The sequence below is a fragment of the Benincasa hispida genome, chromosome 6 (genome assembly GCF_027475165.1).
Source record: "Benincasa hispida cultivar pf3 chromosome 6, pf3_genome.v1.1, whole genome shotgun sequence".
Lineage (NCBI taxonomy): Eukaryota > Viridiplantae > Streptophyta > Magnoliopsida > Cucurbitales > Cucurbitaceae > Benincasa > Benincasa hispida.
The window spans coordinates 26,729,895-26,745,728 of record NC_143483.1 but is presented as its reverse complement, the minus strand read 5'-3'; positions in this window follow the sequence as shown (position 1 = coordinate 26,745,728).

Sequence of the window (15,834 nt, the reverse complement as noted above, 5' to 3'; positions counted from 1 at the left end):
TGCTGAGGGCATCCTCGAAGGGTAGGCGATTTGTTGATATTTCTGATTCTTCATTAATTACTCCAGATTCTTTCATTTCCATGTAAAGATCCCCGAGTAAGTATAATTAGTTATTGCTCCTTATACTCATGTTTTACCTTACTTCCTGGGTGACTTGAAAGAAAAGTCACTTCTTTTTTTCTTTTTTTTTTTTCTTTTTTTCAATGTGAAATTATGTTGGGATCATTGAACTTGTATAACAAACAATGGAATATGAGAAAATTAAGTTGAAAAATTTGCATATTTGGTCTAAGATGGAGTAAAAACTATTCTGTGCTTTTAGCCCAAGAAAATGTTAATGTAATGAGCTACCTTCATGTTCCATACTAATTAGTTGTATTATTTATTATTAATGTGTATGATGACGTGGTGTACTATCTTGACTCATTGAGAACAAGTTCGCGAGAAGATATCAAATACATAACAAATATGTAAGCTAACTTTGCTTGGGCTTTATTTATTATTTTTTTTTTTTGGTGTAAAGTTTATTTCATTTGGAATATTATACAATACTCTTTTGCAAATTTAGGGCAATGACAATTTTTCAATCTCAAAAGATTTGTAAAAGACTCGAAAAACCACATTCTGGAAAACAGTAAAGGCAAGTATAAAGAATTAAAAAATTAATAGAATGATGTATATTTAGTGCATCTGTATGATATGCATTAATTATTGGTTTTGTATTGTAGTGTCCTTTACAAGTGGAAACTGTCGAATGTGGGTTTTATGTTATGAGATATATGCGAGAATTTGTGATTAATGAGAAGAATATTATCACAAATATGGTATGTCTTTAAACTACATATATATATTGTAACATTATAAATAGTGTAAATAATTATATTTGACTTTTTATGTTTTATAGATGGATACGAGGAGCTCGTACTCACAACTTAAATTGGATGACATACGTGTGGGATGGGCTGAATATTTAGATCGCTATATCTATGGACTTCCTATAAATTTTGTGTATGTGGTTACATGGGAATGCCTAAAACTTTTTTGTGTAAATGTTTTGTTCATAGCCGTTATAGATTATACAGTTAAAAGAAATATTTGGTGGGGGATATAATTTTAGCCTTGTGATTTTTGGAATATATAACACATATGGATTGGTCTTCTAATTTTGGGGAAGGTTGATAGAGTATATGCTATTGAGGATTGGTCTTGTAAATTTTGGAATCGTTCATATACATGAAAGGTAATAGAAGAATGGATTGTTAAGTTACGTTTGATATATTGGGTTGATATGTAGATCTAAAATATGTGCAACTATTTATTTTAGTTGATGAAATTGTCTTATTGGAACACATGTAATGCATGAAATGAGAAATAAAAATTAAATTTGAATGTTTAATTTGAAAAAAAAAGCATAGAATACATTGGAAATGTGTCAAGAATTAGATTACTTCTCCATTATTTCGTGTCAAGATAACAGTATATTTAACAAATAAAAAATGTCAAGAGTAATCATATATGATACGTAATAAATATCAAGAATTAATCCACTTCACATGTCATCAGTGTCAAGTCTATTATCTTTTCTTGACATGGAAATTCTATCAAGAAATATTTGTCTTGACGTTTTTTCAGAATCAAGTTATCATATTATACTAGGTAGTCGAATACTCGACGCTTTTATAAGCATTCAGTATACCCTTTACTTGGCATTGGAAAAACATCACGTAATCCTATTTATGTAGTAGTGACTAAACTGTAAAGCCACTAGGAATGAAAAGTTATTACCAAAATTTAGAAAAGACCCTATGAAGTAAAGGGAAGTGCTCAAACAAAGAGGTTAGGTTGTTCACACTTGGGCAAAAACGGCTAACTTTGGAAGCGGAACATGAACCAATTTTCACTATTCTGGGTTCTTATTGAGCGTAGCAAAATCAAGGTTATGAAAAACCTTTTTGTTTACGGGTTCCTTGGTTTGGAATCCTATACAATAGCTAAAGAGAAAGCCAAAAGGGGGTCTATTGTGTATAATCCTACATAATCTTGAATTTTATCAGTTCTAATACGTACACCAAATGATACAATGCAAGCAAAAGTTCCTAGATTCATTGCGATATAGAACAACATATAAGTTATCATGCTTGCATATCCACCATTTGAGTCTCCAAGGATCCTTTCATGCACTATATGAGATATTAAGGAAATCTATTATGGTTTCAAAAGATACGCCACTTCTGATTAATAAGTGGAAATATTACCTTGTCAATTTATGCCAACATCTATCTACGGTGTTGGTACAAAGCTACTATTTTACCAACCATGACAATCAAATAGAAATTAGAATCAATCAGATAACAATTGCATGACAATAAAATAGAAATAACAAAGTAGTTAATATTTAATGAAAATCACATATCAATAAGATAAAAATCACATGAAAATCAGATAAATGTCAGATAATAATCACCTGGCAATCAAATAGAAATATTTTCAATCATATATCCATATCCGAATCTCTATGCTTAAATTATTGAAAATTTAATCATAACTACAAAATACTGCAAAAATATAAAAACTAAAATAAGATATAACTTACATTGATACATAAGTCTATAATACCAATGATGGTAATCAGATAGAAATCAGATATCAATAAGATAACAATTAAATAACAATTCCATGACAATCAAATAGAAATTACATAATACTTAACATCAAATAAAACCACTTAGCAAAACTCACAAACTACTAAGCCAAGTACTATACATGAATTTCTTTAGGAGTGTTGTCCCAGATGACTAGATCTTCCTATTAATAATCACAAAAATTTAGATATAACGATTGATAACAATTCAAGAGTCAGGAGAGATAGAATGTAGAAGCTTGAAATTTCTTCTATCGTTTACCAAAAGACTGCACGATTGTATAGACAATGCATCAAAAACTAAATGATAGTTCGATTAAGTAAACGATTGGGGGAAGCATTAAACGATCATGTAGATGACAGTTGACTGAAGCTAGACGATCATGTAGATGATAGCTGAGGAGCTAAACGATCATATAGATGGTTGAGTGCGAAGCTAAACGATCATGTACACGATATGATGGGAACTACACGATCGTGTAAAAAATACTTTAGCAAAATATAAACGATCGTAGAGGTAAGAAGAAATCACACAGGAGTTTAAGTTGTTCGACCAAAGGCCTACGTCCACTGTGCAAATTGGGAGGTTCTCTTTTATTACTCTTCAAAGTATTATAGAACGAATGCCTTGCTCTCTCAATTTCTTATTCACTCTTACATTGATCTCACATTCGATTTCGTTTATATATGTGCAGGCGATTTGGTCAACGATGAAGCTCTGGTGGTTACAACACTTAACAAAAAGAGGTTAATAATCGTTCAACTGCCAGTTGTGATGTTTTACTTCTTGATTTCGAGTCTTTCTATAACAATCTCCACCTTTATAAGCATCTAGAGTTCCTTCCCTCTTTGTTTCATTGAGCTGACTTGAGCTAATCTTTTTCAGGTAACTTGAACCCGAGAATGTCCAAGCATCTACCAAGCTTGTTTAATGGAACAATTTTGGTTAGCATATCAGCTACATTATCAGAGGTATGAATTTTCACTACCTCGACTTCCCCTTTCTCAATCTCTTGTCTGATGAAATGATATTTGATATCGATATGCTTGGTTGTGCTGTGAAACTGCTAATTCTTAGATATGTATATTGTGCTCTAGTTATCACAATAGATTCTGACTTTTGTTTGTGTTATGCCGAAATTGTTTATTAAACCTTTCAACCACAAACCTTCTTTCACAGCTTCAGACAATGCGATGTATTTAGCCTCTATTGTGGAAAGGGCCACAACATGCTACAATATAGCTTTCCAATTGATTAAATTATTTCCTCATAAGAAAACATAGCCTAATAAGGAATGCCTTTTGTCCAAGTCCCCTGTATAGTTTGCATCTACATAACCATAAACTTCATCATTGAGCTCATTTTGTCTATATAAGACTTTTGCCTCCTTGGATGAATATAGATACCTTAGTATCCACTTAACTGCCTCCCAATGTCTTCTACCAGAATTTTCCATGTACCTACAGACCATACTTGTTGCACAGGACAAGTATGGTCTTGTAGAAGTCATAAGATACATAAGAGATCCCACTGCTTGGGAATAAGGGACAACCTTCATATGGTTCAATTGCTCTTCAACTGTGCTCCTTGGACTATTGGCAGCTTAAAGCTTGGAGTGAGGAGCAAGAGGAGTACCTATTAGCTTAGCATTCTCCATCTTGAACCTCTGTAATAACTTTGAATAATATTCAGATTGGCTAACACGCAATCTTCCCTATTTTCTGTCTCTTTCTATCTCAATGGCTAGGATCCTCCTTGACTCCCCTAGATCTCTCATATCAAATTCTCTCTTAAGAAGAATTTTCACTAGCTTCAATTCTTCTTTGGATCTCCTGGCCCGCAGTATTTCATCTACATAGAGAAGTACATAGACCGGTTCCTTGAAATTACTAGTACTTCTGTAAACACACCGATCAAATGAGCTCCTTTTCAACCCCATCTTAGAGATCATCTAGCATCTTGGTGATTGTTTTAGACCATATATGGACTTGTTCAACAAACAGACAAGGTCTTCTTTGGCTATAATTGATATTTGCCCAAAAAGGTTCATACATCTAAAGGTTGGTATTGTAATTGTCCTCCCAAATTTGTCGAATAGTTGCATTGATATCTTCTACAATGATCTTTTGTGAATCTTTTAGACATGGGATCAATTGATCAGTTGCATCATCAGAGAGTCCAATAGATTCAGTTAACAAACTAGGTATGCTTACTGTAATACCCTAACCCCTAATCTTGAGGGAATTAGGTTAAATAAGGAAATAGGATATAACAAATAAAAATTTGAGAAAATTTAGAAAAAATGATTCAAGTATTATTTATATGTTGATGGGTGCAAAGGGGCATGCAGACGTGAGGGTATCTGAGAGCGAGATCGTTGAGAGCGAAATCAGCGAGATCACTGAAGAGCGAGATCGTTGAGAGCGAAATCAGCGAGATCACTGAAGAGCAAGATCGTTGAGAGCGAAATCAGCAAGATCACTGAAGAGCGAGAGTGTTGAGAGCGAAATCAGCGATATCGCTAAGAGCGAGAACGTTGGGAGCAAAATCAGTGAGATCGCTAAAGAGCGAGAGCGTTGAGAGCGAAATCAGCGAGTTCGCTGAGAGCGAGAGCATTGAGAGTGAGATTAGCGAGACCACTGAGAGCGAGAGTGTTGAGAGTGAGATCAGCGAGATCACTGAGAGCGAGAGTGTTGAGAGCGAGATTGTTTGCTAAGGCCTTGCGATGGAGCTGTGCGACCTTGCGATGCATTGGTGGTTGGGCTGGCTTGAAGACATAAAAAGATACGTTCATTAGTAATGTTAAACTCTTTGGATAAACATTTTTAAATACTAAGCAGATGAAGTGGCAAAGGGAGATTGCATGCAAAAGACTTTTTATCAACTTAAGTGGGAGGTGTACGGTTGAGATTACATGCAGATTAGATAATTTTGGGTTGGCAAACCCAGAATTAGACAACTCAAAGCTATGCCGGCCAGAGTTAGTCTTGGCAGCCTAAAGAAAAGCCATTTGTATGGTGAGTTGTCATGTGGGAAGAATCTGGGGATGGCTATAAATAGAAAGCCTCAGCGTGAAGCTTTAACTCGTGCAAAATCCAACATTCCAGTGTTAAAGTATTAATTAGAGAATTGATAATTGATGGTCAAGCTGTCGTTGGTATTGAAGTCGAGGAAGTCGAAAGTTGCATTAACACACGCAACAGCACTCGATTTTTGTTGAGTAGGGTAAGCTGGTATTTTGTTTTAAAGGTATTTCAACTATGTTGATGAAATAATGATATTAATTAGAAATTTTCCTTGAAATAATGAAAATGGCAGGGAGACATTTTCAAGTTAATTGCGATAGGAGGATTTGTAGACTGTGAATGGTTACTATCTGTTTTTTTAATTTATGCTTGTATATGTGTATCTATGATGCCTATATATTGAGGTAATATCAAATGTGCATAAGAAGGGATGCGTGATTTTAATATTGTTGTGATTGCTGTGATATTGCATGTTATGTTGCAGTGGAAACTAGAATTATACCCGGGATATGGTTAGTATGCTTGGAAAGGGTGCTTGGCGGGGAAATATGGTCGGTTTCAGCCAGCGGGAAATGATGGTTAGTGACGACTGACGGGAAAATATGGCCAAGTTACCTAAGCATAACTAGCAGGAAACAATTGGTCGATGTGCACATTGGCAGGAAAATGGGTTATAGGGAAAGTTTCCATAAAATTGTTGTTGTGTTGTTGGGTTGACAGTAGTTGACCATTAACAGGAAATGATTCAGCGGCTCGGATGAGGAAATGAATATGAAGTGGTAATAATGTATCATTGATTGCATGCTGTTTTCCCAAAAGTTTATTTTTTATAGCCAACATTGTGTTTATAAAAAACACCACTCACTGGAATTATTAGCTCATGTTTTTCAAATGTTTTCTTTCCCACCCCCAGTTAGTAGAGCGGTGCGTTCAGGGAGAAGTCAGACAACCACCCACAACCAGGAATTGGTAATCTTTCAGGGCATGACTTGGATCAAATAGAAGAACATCAGTAGAGGAATTATAGAATTTGTGTAAAACTTGTAGGGTTATTACAGATATATCAAACTTTAGTCCTTAATCAATTTTATATAAACGCTGCCTTAGAGTTAGATTGGATTTTCTTCATACTCTTTCCTAAGTCTTGGGTTAAGGCTCAGGAGGGGGTGTGACTCTTACTATTCCGAGAGAGAAACTCCTAATTTCAAGACAATTTTCAAGATATATACTGTGCAAGCATGGAAACCTAATAGGACATTTTCCAGAATGGAAACTTGTATGTTTGGAGAAAACTTTAAACTGTAACATATATAATTTGTTGAATATGATTTCATCATTTTCTTCAATTTCTATTCCTCCAACAATTACAGTTGTCATCCTTTTGCATCCTTCTAAAGCCAGGACTACAAGATTCACCAAACGTCTAGCAATAGAAGGATTTAGTAAATAGGTCAATTGATGACAATTTTCTACTTTAAACAGGGCCAAGTTTGTGAATGACATTAATGATGGTAAGATGATATTCAATATGCCACATCTTGATACTTTTATCTCCATCAAATATTTAAGTATTCAGGAACTCTTTTGTAAGTCTTCGCTGCACAAATGTCTAAGCTTGGGCAATTCATATAAACTCAAATTGGAAAGATTAATTATTTTATTTTGCAATCTTCAACATTATAATCCAATCTCTCGCTTGGAAATACTTTTTCAATGAATGTTTTTTTCACTTCAAACACTTCAAGGTTGTGTAATATTTGAACAATTTCTATTGGCAACTAAGTGTAGCGATCGTCAAGAGAACCATACAATTTCAAAATTTCAAGTTTGAAAAATTAATGTAGACCATCCCATAGTTGTATAATCTCTACCTGTGGGCATTTAAAAAACAATAAAAAAAATCAAAACATTAATTTTGATAATTGATTATGAAAATATGTTACACATCAAACATCAAGTATTCCTTCTTCAACCATGAAATGGCATTTCTCCCAGTTCAGAACAAGATTCGTTTCAACGTATCTTCTCAAGACTTTCTCAAGATTTGATAAACAGGATTCATAAGTATTGCCAAAAACTAAAAAGTCATCCATAAATACCTCGACTGACTCCTCCAAGAAATCTGAAAAATATTGTCATCATACACCTTTGGAAGGTACCTGGTGAATTACTAAGAAACCCGGATTTCCTTTTTTCCTACTTAAGCAGGTGATTAAGGGATTAACTAGGAGAAAGTTAAATCTTATGTTGAAGAAAAGGAAATTTCTAAGTGTTGAATAGATTTTCCTTGAGTAGCTTTGAGTTAAGCTTAAATCCCTGAAAATTGACTAAGTGTTGGACTAGGCATTGCTATGCATTGGCCACAAGATCTTGGAAAGAGTACTTGGGCAAAAGGAAAATTTGGAAATTTGACTAAGTATAAAATGTTGTGTAGGATGTGTTAGAAGGAGGGAAATTTTAGAAATTTGGCTAAGTATAGAATGTTGTGTGGGATGTGTTGGAAGGAGGAGAAATTTGGAAATTTTGCTTAAGTATAGAATGTTGTGTGGGATACGTTGAAAGGAGGAAAAATTTGGAAATTTGGCTAAGTATAGAATGTTGTGTGGGATGCGTTGGAAGGGACCAATGCGTTGGAAGAAGTTGTGTTCACGTGTTGGAAGGGACCAATGTGTTGGAAGAAGTTGTGTTGATGCATTGGAAGGGTTGTTGATGATGGCATAAGGAAAGAAAACGGAAGTGATGCATTGAACATCCAAGAGTTTGTTGATGCATATGAAGGATGAACTCATGGAAGATGTCATCTGGACATGTGGCTTGTTAGGAAGAATTCTTAAGCTTTAAGTAAAAGAGGTGGCAGCATAAGAAGACATACAAAGGTAAGGGCCATGCGTTGGAGAAAGGAGAAGAAGACACATTGGGTTGTGCTGATGCAAGATTGCGTTGATGGTGTAAGGAAGAGACACATGGTCATGCGGCCAAGTAGGAGGTGTCTGCCATGGAGCAATATTGGATGCCTATAAATAAGACCAAAGACTACATTCTTCAGATCACAACTCAAAATACATTTAAGAAGAGTGGGAAAGTTGAGAAAACCTTGCGTTAGAGCAAAATCCATGCATTGGACATAGAAGTTCAAAGAGGCCGCATTGGATAGTGAAATCTGGAAAGTAGCATCAACTTAGGACGAGGAGTTCTCCCATAATACTCGTGAGTTTGATGTGATTTCAAAGCCATCAGAAAGCTAAAGGAGTCTCGTTTTCATGGTGGGGCTGTCGGAGAAGAAGCTTCAAGGAATCGGGCTGGAGAATGAGAAAAAGACAGAAGGGTCTAGCTGTCAGGTAAGTTGGGCCAGTCTTAATGTTTTGATGATCCCGGCCAAACCACGAGAATTTTTTAGCTAACATTTTAGGGTAAGATTCCTGAGACATTTTAGAACATGTTTGCAGAAGGAAGTAACCTAAAATAAGCTCTGGAACTAAGAGTAATCTAAGCTGATATTTGAATCTGGAATTTAGGATTTAAAAGGGAAACCAAGGAAACTTAAGGAACTTTGGAAAGGAAAGTTCCTAACCAACCAAGGTGAGTGGTTATTGTGTGTTGTATTGTTGATATAAGTACTATATATTGGTAAATATATAGGGGATAATGTTAAATTGGTATGATCAGGGATATATGTTTATCTGATTACTATGCTTGTTAAGATATTGCTTGTATGTTTGTGTTGGAAACTAGAATTGTACCCGGGATATATAGTTAGCATGCTTGGAAAAGTACTTGGCGGAAAAATATTGTCGGCTTCGATCGGCGGAAAATTATAGTCAATGATGACCAGCGGGAAATATTGTCAAGTTACCTAAGCATAGCTAGCGGGAAAATAGTCGATGTGCACATTGGCGGGATAATAGGGTACAAGGAAAGTTTCCACAGGAATTGTTGTTGTCTTAGTATACGTGTGAAAGTACTGAGGATGTTTATATTATGTGATAACTAGCGATCAAGCTGGGGTTGGTTATTTTAACCAGCGGTCGAGCTGGGGATTGTCCAGCGGTTTGGCTGGAAAATAATAATGAACTTGTGGTAATGTTCTTGTTGACTATGCATTGCTTTCCCAAAAATATATTTTTGTTGAAAAATTTATTTGTTTATCTAAAGGCATCACTCATTGGGTTTTATAGCTCACGTTTTCCATGTTTTATGTTTTACCCCCTCCCCCCAAGGTAGTGTAAGGTGAGGAGTTCCAGGGTGCTGTTAAGGTCAAGGTCTGCCACTTGCCACAATTACACTTCTGGAGGGTGTTACGATTGTTGTTGTAAACTTTGTTGTTAAGTCTTTGTGTTGTAAGAACGTTACATTATTGTAATGAAATAGGCCTTCTTAATCAGTTTGTTTTTGAATTCGTTCATTGGTGTCAGAGTTATTTTCGTAAGAGTTATTAGGCAGTAAATGTCAACCAAAGGGTTGATAACTGCTGTCAATTACGCCCTTTTCCTAGGCTCGGAGGATGATCTAGGGCGGGGTGTGACAATTACAGAGTCCAAACGGCATGCGTCGGAATGCAAATGTGCCGAATAGGCACGTGAAAGTTGTCTTATCTTGATCTTCTATCGCAATCGCAATTTGGTTATACCCTAAGTAACCGTCAAGAAAACAAAAGAATTCATTCCCTGCAAGTCGATCTAACATTTGATCAATAAACGAGAATGGAAAGTGGTCCTTCTTCATGGCCAGATTTAATTTTTGGTAATCCATACATATTCTCCACCCCGTAGTTGTCCTTGTGGGAATTAACTCATTCTTGCTGTTGGTGACGACTGTCATTCCCCCTTTCTTTGGAACACATTGCACTGGGTTTACCCAGCTTCTATCTGATATAGGGTAAATGACACCTGCATCAAGCCACTTCATTATCCCTTTCTTCCCAACCTCCCTCATGGCAGGGTTCAAACGGCGTTGTCTTTCTATAAATCCTATTTTTCCCTCTTCAAGATGAATCTTATGCATGCAATATGAAGAACTGATCCTTCGAATGTCCGCTAAGGTCAATCCCAAGGCTTTTGCATTGCTTTTTAGGATCTGGATAAGTGCTTCCTCCTTCTCTTTGCTCAGCGAGGCAGATATAATAACTGGTAAAATGTTATTTCCTCCTAAATAAACATATTTGAGGTGCACTGACAACAGCTTCAACTCTAACATAGGTAGTTCTTCTAAAGATGGCTTAGTACGTTGCATTGTTCATTCAGATAACTTGATTGTTTCAAAATCTGACTCAATTTGAATTACGGCGCAATTCTCCTCCCACATTGCGCCGATCCTAAAGTCTTCTTCCTCCGATTCTTCTAGGGCTCGCGCCAATGTTCTTCCTGCAATTCCTCAACATATTGACAATTTTCCATATCACTCGGGTATTTCAACGCATTGAGAACGTTGAACTTAACTTGCTGATCGTCGACCCTGATGGTAAGTTCTCCTTTTTTATACATCAATCAACGCTCACCCTGTTGCAAGAAATGGGCGACCCAAGATGATAGGCACCTCAATATTAGCTTCGTAGTCTAATATGATAAAGTCAGCAGGGAAGATGAACTTATCTACTTGCACCAGTACATCCTCTATTTTGCCCTCGGGATGCGTTATTGATCTATCGGCCAACTGTAATGTAATTGTGGTTGGTCTTGCGTTGCCAATATTTAACTTTTTGAAGATTGAAAAGGGCATTAGGTTTATACTTGCCCCTAAATCACATAGTGCATTTCCGACTTCTTTTCCCCCTATCGAGCATGGCAATGTGAAACTTCCAGGTTCTTTCATGTTAGGGGGGGATGTTGTTTTGAAACAGCGCACTGCACTCATATGTTAATGCAATCGTTTATTCTCCCCGATCTTCCTTTTGTTGGCAAGTATGTCCTTGAGGAATTTCACATAGCTCGCAATTTTTTCCAAAGCTTCTATCAAGGGAATGTTGATATGTAGTTGTTGGAGAACATCCAAGAACCTCTAGAATTGTTTGTGTCATCTTTCTTCCTCAGCCTAGACGGGAAAGGTGGAGGATCCCGGCGTACTTCCTGTTCAATTGGTTGTTCCTTGAGGTCCTGCGCTTGTTGTGTTTTAGGAGCTGGAGGTTGCGGTGATTTTGAATTTAAGTCTTACCGAGATTCATCCTTTGTAGAAGTATTTCCTTCTGAACTGGTAGTTCTGTTGTTCGTGGTTGATTGGTCATCGTTGATAAGTCTATTGGTCTTGTTACTGAATCTGGTATTGGTGACATGAGGACCATTGTCTTGCCACTTCTTAATGTCACTGCTTGACATTGCTCTTTACCATATGGCCACGATGCTCCCGAGCTGCTAGGCAGCGTACCAGGCACTTTATTCTTAAGTTCGATCGTAAGCTATTCAATCTATACCTCCAAGTTTCTAAGGGAGGAAGCTTGCGATTTCTTAATTTCCTCGTTCTTCTCAATATAATGTCTTCAAAGACGGGGTACTACAAGAGGTGTCAGAAAAGGATGGTTGGTCATAGGGTTGTATACCCTGAAAATGTGATTCTGATTAATGAAAACTGGAGGATTGCCTCGATTCTCAAAATGACTGCTCTGATGATTACTTTGGCCCCTCTGGTTGTGATTCCCGCCTCAATTGAAGGTTGGGTGATTCTGTCAACCAGGGTTGTAGGTGTTGCCGAATGATTCGTTGTGAATAAAGTATACGAATTGTTGATTCAATGGACAGACTTCCACTGAATGTCCCTCTCCATATTGAACGCAATTTATTGCGGCCACGTGTGTCAACGGATTGGCTTACGCTGAACTTTGAGAGAGATGTCCTTGCTGAATAACGATAGTCTGAAGGAGCGAGGTCATTGTGGTCATCTAGTCTACCAGGGTGTTCATTGTATCAGCTGGTACAATGGCACCTTCTGCTCTTTTTGTTCTGAACCTCTCCTCATACCCATTGTCTAGCCACTCATTTGTATTTCATGAAATGCGATCCAAGATGATCTTTGCTTCCATATACTTCTTGTCCACTAATCCTCCTGCCGTGGAGGCATCAGCAACTGCTTGCGTTGATCGATCCAAGCCATTGTAAAAAGTCTCCATCAGAATGCAATCGGGAATCCCAATGTTCAAACAGTTGTTCACTAATTGCCTGAATCATAGCCAGGCAGTGCTGAAAGTTTCATAACCCTTCTGTTCGAAATTCAATACATCCCTCTATCTCCTCGTGTTGACGGCTGGACGGAAGAATTTATTCATAAACCTCTCGACCAACTGATCCCATGCGTTGATTTCATTTGGCTCTAATGACTGAGCCCACCTCCTTGCCTCATCTCGTAGTGTATACGGGAAGAGACAATCTAATTCCTTCTAGAGTCACACCAGGTATAGAGAATGCATTGCATATTTCTACAAAACGGGTCAAATGAGCATGCGGGTCTTCTTCTTGTAGACCTCCGAATTGTCCTGCATTTTGAATCATTTGAAGCATTATCGGCCTTATCTCAAAACTTGCATTCTCCTCAACCGTGGGTTTTGAAATTCCAGGCAAGAAGTTGTAAAAATTCAGTGTCGCATAATTCCTTATTGGGATATTGCGGTTAGCAACAAGAAATACAAGGTCTTGCGCTGGCCAATTTTCCCCTTGATTTCCCTCGGGCCCCTCATTATTTTCTGCCATGTTTCCTCTTCGCCTAACTTGGTCCTGATGTGCTCTTGCGCGAAAAATACACCTGATCTCTGGGTCAGCATAGAATTTTTGGATCAATTCCAATACTCATAAACCGTCAGTCTGCTCCTCGCATTAAATAGACAGTATAAAGAGATCTGTCCTGCAAAATACCACAAAAGTATTCAACACTAACCGTTACCAATCTCCGGAAATGGCGCCATAAACTTGGTGACATAAATTTAATCTCTTTATCTAAGTCTAACGCATGGCTTGTGAATGAAATGAATGATGTGCTCTATATGCGATACTACGTCTAAATATATGCGTTGTTAATGATATGCTCGTAGTATGCAATGGAGTAGTGCGTGTCACAAGTTTTCTTGCACTGAAACCAAGTATAATTCCAACGCAAGTTTCTCAGAATTATCCGAGGTCGAACACAGGGATTGTTTTCATTAATGTGTTACTTATGTGATACATGCGACCAGTTTTTAACAATGAATAAAGAATGTGGGCTTATGTAGAAATATAAATGGCGATGAAAGTAAAATTGCGTTGATAAAATAAAATCCTAAACTAATATGATACAAGATACATGATACATGATACTAAGGTCGAGAACTGACTGTGAAGTTGTACAAAGAATCGATGTATGCAATGGCAAGTCTTTATGAATGAAGCAGAAAGAGAAAGAGTAAATATTAAAAAGATCACAAGTTGTCGATTGTGTTAAAGATGCAACTAAGGTTCCACTTAACCTTATCATACACCTCTTAGTGATCGGCCGTGTTCCCATATCTTTATGGTGAAATAGGGATGAACATGATGAACACAAGGTTGTTTCCATCTCTAGAAATACTTCTTGCTTTAGTTAACGCGTTCTTCCAACCTTCTCTCGATAGGCGGAATAACATCTTCTCTTCTGCTCTCACAGGTGAAGATGCCGTCGAGCATGCTTTAGCTAAACTTAATTATTTCTTTAACCCAAATTAACTCAATCACTTAATTCTTGCTATTTACTCAGGGGATTAAGAACACATCATGGAGAAAATGGATTATGGATGTACGGAAACAGACAGAGAGATGACAATGGTGACTTTCATAACATTTAATTCTAAAATTAAGCATTTGATACATGTTGTGAATGAAAGATTAGAGAAGATGAATATAAATGATGAAATAGAGATTAGAAACAAATACAGAAAGAGTGTCAACATCTTGACATAGATCCTGAACGGACATTGTGCTTGCCGGCATGTGGAAGTGGTGGAAAGGAAAGCTTCCCTCTCAGGCTTTCTTTCCTCGTAGAATTGACCTTCGCACAGAGCTTCATCTACGAGAATTGGAAGGATTCTCTACTCGGAGACTCACCTCTCGGCCTTGTCTCGTGAATCGCACGGATCTACTCTGTAAGTCGCTTCAGACCAGTCTCCCTCTCAGAATTAGTATATGCACGTCTCTATGTATACATGTATATCTTTCAGTGATTTTGCAGAAGCTATTTATAGGTAAGGCTTTTTGCATTTCTGGTCCCCACTATATAGTTATGGTAGTTCCTGAAATGGCGGAATGAGAAAATTCCTTCTGTTACGTAATCAATCTGTCAGAAATGCACAACTAAAAGTTGTACACTTTTCAGAATCTTCCACAAATTCGTTGCTCTTTACATCTTCGATCTATCGCCACATGCGGTGTTGTTTTTTATTACCGCATGTAGTTAAAATCTTGTTGATCGCTAAAGCTCTTGATCGATTGTCGCATGCCCTGTCATTGCGTTGATCATCTCTTCATTCTTGATTGATGGGCACAATGCAACATAGATGCGTTGTTCATTTCGTCTTTGAGCCATGAATGCATGCGGTGGCTGATTTCCTGCAAAACAAAAATTGAAACATTCTATTCTATCATCGCAATGGTGTTAATGGGTGTATTGATGACATTTCATAATTCTCGTATTTCTTATCCAATTTGTATACTATCGACGTAACTTTTCTATCTTTTTGCCGCAATATCTAAACAGTATAAATAACTTGTTTTTCTATAAGTTATCACACGGATGTGAGAACAAGTTACCCCACATTTAATTGTCGAAAGATTGACAGGGACATTAAATTTATGCTAGCCCCCAAGTTACACAGGGTTTGCCTAATATAGAGTCCTCCTATGAAGCAAGGAATAGTGAAGCTCCCAGGATCGCTCATCTTCGGTGGGATAATAGATTTGGAACTTTTTGTTAGTGCCACCGTGGCAAATTTTCCAACGCCTATCTTCTTAGTTACCATGTCCTTCAAAAACCTGGCATAGGCAGGCATTTTCTCAATCACTTCACTGAAAGAAATATTCACATGTAATTGTTTTAACATAGACAAGAAGCATTGGTACTGTACCTCTTTGTTTTTCTTCTTCCTTAGCCTCTGAGGGAAGGGTGGTAAGTGAACTTTCACGGTTCCCGTTTCATTTAACTTTGAGGTTGATGCAACCTCAGGTTCTACTACTTCATTT